The sequence below is a fragment of the Salvelinus namaycush genome, chromosome 25, assembly GCF_016432855.1.
Source record: "Salvelinus namaycush isolate Seneca chromosome 25, SaNama_1.0, whole genome shotgun sequence".
Lineage (NCBI taxonomy): Eukaryota > Metazoa > Chordata > Actinopteri > Salmoniformes > Salmonidae > Salvelinus > Salvelinus namaycush.
Window position 1 is genome coordinate 31,733,682 of NC_052331.1, and position 4,538 is coordinate 31,738,219.

General features: G+C 43.1%; 1 pseudogene; it reads left to right on the plus strand.

Annotated features, from left to right (window-relative positions):
• Positions 1-2,093: 2,093 nt before the first annotated feature.
• Positions 2,094-3,314, plus strand: LOC120019891 (annotated as a pseudogene).
• The last annotated feature ends 1,224 nt before the right edge of the window (positions 3,315-4,538 follow it).

The window sequence follows — 4,538 nt, forward strand, 5'->3', positions numbered from 1 at the left end:
CTAGTGTTAACCTGGGGCCATGGGACTGTATTACGCCAGTAACAGTAAGGAGTGAGAGGGGACAGAGAGGAAACGGACCCAAGGCTATCCACACACACATTCATGCTGTGAAAAGAGATTGTGTGACGCTGTGACGCCACAATTGTACTCCTTGGTAATGCTATTCTCGCTATGATGCACTTCTAATTTTATTGTCTGCATATTTTCTTTAAACGCAAACAAAACAAGATGTTACTGAAGCCCAATAGCCCAATGCCAAGTACTGTGTAATGTCTGTGGCATGAATCTGTGGTATGAATGCTCATGGTGAAGTCATTATCCTTGACTCTGTTTTGAACTTGCATCCTGATTTTGTTAGCTTTTTTGAGTCTAGTGCCATGCTTTTTGGTTGTTGGCACTTTGCTTTTACCGGTATTTCCAGCATGATCCACTAGGTTTGCTGCAGATAGAAAATCATACAGTAGGAAAGCTCTCTCCAATCAATCATTGTCTGGTTGTGCGTGTCTGTTTGGTGGGGGAATTGCCTAAACCAGTGGATGCATAGCTCTGCAAATCTTAAAATCACACAAAGCCTATTGGGCAGGGAATACTATCTGTAGATCAGTGATTCTACATCTCACTTTGCTCTAGCTGATCCTCTCCAACGGACTCAGAAGTTATAGCCGTTGGCGTAAGACATCTGGGCTGTATGATGCATCATACGGGCCAGATTTCTGTATTTTGAAAGTTACATATCTTAAACTTGATTGCTGATATGCAAAACATTTTGGGACTATATCAACAATGGACTAAGAAATACCAAAAGATGGTTTTTGGGTGGAGTTTTCCTTTAAGATGTTGGCTTGACAGTCCAATAAACTTCCATGGTTGGTTTCATTGACTCTCCCCTTTAACTGCCCCTAATTAACCAATTTTTAGCAACAACTTCTGAGTCTGTTGAAGAGGATCAGCTAGAGCAAAGTGAGATGTAGAATCACTGATATACAAATAGTATTCCCTGACAAATAATAGGCTTTGTGCGATTAAGATTCACAGAGCTACGCTTTCCCTGGCTTAGGCCAGGGTTTCCCAAACTCGGTCCTGGGGCCCCCCTGGTGCACGTTTTGGCATTTGCACGAGCACTACACAGCTGATTCAAATAGCCAACTCATCATCAAGCTTTGATTATTTGAATCAGCTGTGTAGTGCTAGGGCAAAAACCTAAATGTGCACCCAGGGGGGGGCCCCCACCACAGAGTTTGGGAAACCCTGGCTTGAGCAAGGCACTTATGGCGATTCCCCCCTCCCCCACCAAACACACACAACCAGATGATTGATTGATTGGCGACAGCTTGAGTCAATTAAATAACATTTCCTAGGATTTTCAACCTGCAACAATATGGTGGATCATGCTGGAAGCAAAATGCCCAGCCCTAGTCCTGACACATTGCCACAATTGGTAAATAACACCCCCAAGAAAATATGCCAACTAATTACAGAGAATACATATCACATTTTCAAATAATTTAAAATGGAAAGTCCATAAATGTGGAGAATGCTGAAGCTATGCGTCATATTTTCATAGTAGAAGTATCATTTTGCCTATACTTGCACCACTAACTTAGTTCGTAAACCCCATGCCTGGGCGGCAAGTAGCCTAGCAGTTAAGAGCTTTGGGCCAGTAATCGAAAGGTTGCTGGTTTGAATCCCTGAGCCGACTATGTGAAAAATCTGTTGATGTGCTCTTGAGCAAGGCACTTAACCCTAATTGCTCCTGTAAGTTGCTCTGGATAAGTGTACTAAAGTACTAAAATGTAAAAAACAACTACATTTAAATCACTAGTTGACATGTATTTATCTCATACGAGAGTTCCAGCCTTGATGGGAACTCTTTTTGACACCACAGTGGTGATCTCAAGATCAGGACATCCTTTTCCTTGGCCAAGGTCAAATGGCTCCTTGTGAGAATCCCCGCCTGGCATAGACAGTAGAGCATTATATAAAACCCTAGGAAGCTCTCACAAGTAGCCACACATCCTCACCTCATCATACAATACCTGCTCCGTCTATTGGCTGTTTGAGTCATTGACTTGGGAGCAAACATCATCAACATCATGGATGCTAAGTGTCTCTCATGGTGGTTCCCCATGGTTGCGATGTATGTGACCCAGGGGCAGGACGCCAGGGTGAAGCTGTGTGGGACAGAGTTTATCCGTATGGTGGTCACATCGTGTGGGGGCTCCAGACCTTGGACAACACCACAGTGAGTACAACTCTCAAGGGTCTAATACAGGGCTCTCCAACCCTGTTCCTGGAGCGCTACTCTCCTGTAGGTTTTCACTCCAACCCTGTTCCTGGAGCGCTACCCTCCTGTAGGTTTTCACTCCAACCCTGTTCCTGGAGCGCTACCCTCCTGTAGGTTTTCACTCCAACCCCTTTTCCTGGAGCGCTACTCTCCTGTAGGTTTTCACTCCAACCCTGTTCCTGGAGCGCTACCCTCCTGTAGGTTTTCACTCCAACCCTGTTCCTGGAGCGCTACTCTCCTGTAGGTTTTCACTCCAACCCTGTTCCTGGAGCGCTACCCTCCTGTAGGTTTTCACTCCAACCCCTTTTCCTGGAGCGCTACTCTCCTGTAGGTTTGTGAAAACCTCCTGAATGGTAGCGCTCCAGGAACAGGGTTGGGGTGAAAACCTCCCGAATGGTAGCTCTCCAGGAACAGGGTTGGAGTGAAAACCTCCCGGATGATAGCTCTCCAGGAACAGGGTTGGAGTGAAAACCTCCCGGATGGTAGCTCTCCAGGAACAGGGTTGGAGAGCCCTGCTCTAATAGCTTGTTTCACATATTTTATGATGCTGTTTGTGCGTTCACAATGTACATTTGTGAGTTTAATTTAGTTGAATCCGAAAGGCATACATGTATTTTTATACAGAAAAGCACGATAATGGAGGTTATGGTGAATGGAGTCCTTTTCTCAACCAAGCTAACTGACATTTGCCTAAACTGTAAATTATGCCTTATTCAGTTCTCCTCCTACAAGGGCAATTCTGAATTGGCTGAACAGCGACCAGTTTGCCAACCTAAAGACTTCAGAGACAGAGACTGGCAGAGATGTGGTGAGGCAGAGAGACGACCAGGAATCCACAGAGAGAGTAACAGAAGACCAGCAGAACCATCTAGTGTTCCCCAGCACACCTCCACAGGTTCAGGGGGAAATGTAGCCTTCCACTGTCCCTCTGGGGTACAACGTGTTCACCCGTACCCGCCGAGACGTGGGGCCTGCTGGGGTGTGCTGCCGGTCTGGCTGCAACATAAGCGAGCTGCTCCAGTATTGCTGACCTAAAGCTAATGCTAGGCTAGAGATACATTTCACAAAGAATTGTTGGTTAGCCATTGGAATGATGGAATAGGGTAAAATCTGTTTTATTTACATTTGTTGGCATGTTTGAGCACCATTATGAAGTTGTAAAATGTTTACTGAAATGTTAGGGTCGTTTTTCTTGTCATGAATTTAATCACCAGAATATTGTAGTTGAATGACTTGTGTAAGGACAAAATCAAGACAAAAACAAGTTGTTGAAAGATGTTTTATTTATAATAATAATTTATATAGTTTATTATATTCATATTATACTTGATTCTCACCTGCACAATGAAGGACAACAAAGAATGGCAAATGTGAGTTGTCAAGAAATCTTCCTGCTTTTGAAGATCATTGAGTGGTGGTTACTTAATAGATCTTATGTATACCATGCTTTTTTGACTTCAAGCTTCAAATAGGGACAATTACCCCTCATTTCTCCGAAAGTGTTGCGAGCTTTCTGGGACAAAATACCTCCATGTTATGTTAAAGGGGTACTTCACCCAAATTACAAAATAATATATTGGTTAAAAAGGTACTATTGGTTATAAAGGTACTGTTGACATTGGATTTGTGCCACACATAGTGAAAAGTTAGTATTTGCTATACAGTATAAAGGCAATTGATCCATGTATCACAGACAAAACTACACCCCCGATAGCATCCCTTTCTATTAAAGATCAAATTATCAGCCTGTCATCTCACTCCACTCTTAACAATGTCCATTCTCATTACAATCTTCATCATTGTACGTATTTAAAAAATGCAGAGAAAATCCTTTCAAAAGTCTGTATGACAGTAGCCAGATTACAGCTCCCAATACACACTCGGTCTGAATAGACACTGAATCCAGTTGAATCTCTCTGATAGGGATAAAGCGGATTGAGGGCATGGGCCAAGTGCTCCAACTATAACATAACGGGGGGGGGGGGGGGGGGGGTCCAGCTAATATCCTGTGAAATATGATACACACTACAGATGACCCTGAATAGCGGAACATTTAGCTACAGTAAGATGCTATATGTGGAATGGGGCTATGGTAGGGGTGGAATGGGGCTATGGTTCCTGTAGTGTTATGTCAGATAGGATGGTGTTATATATATAAGAATTGTGTATAACATGTATAGAAAACATTATTTGGGGAAAAATAAATATGTTTATGGAAACCCTTTTTTGTTTTATTGTGGTTACCTGTATTTTA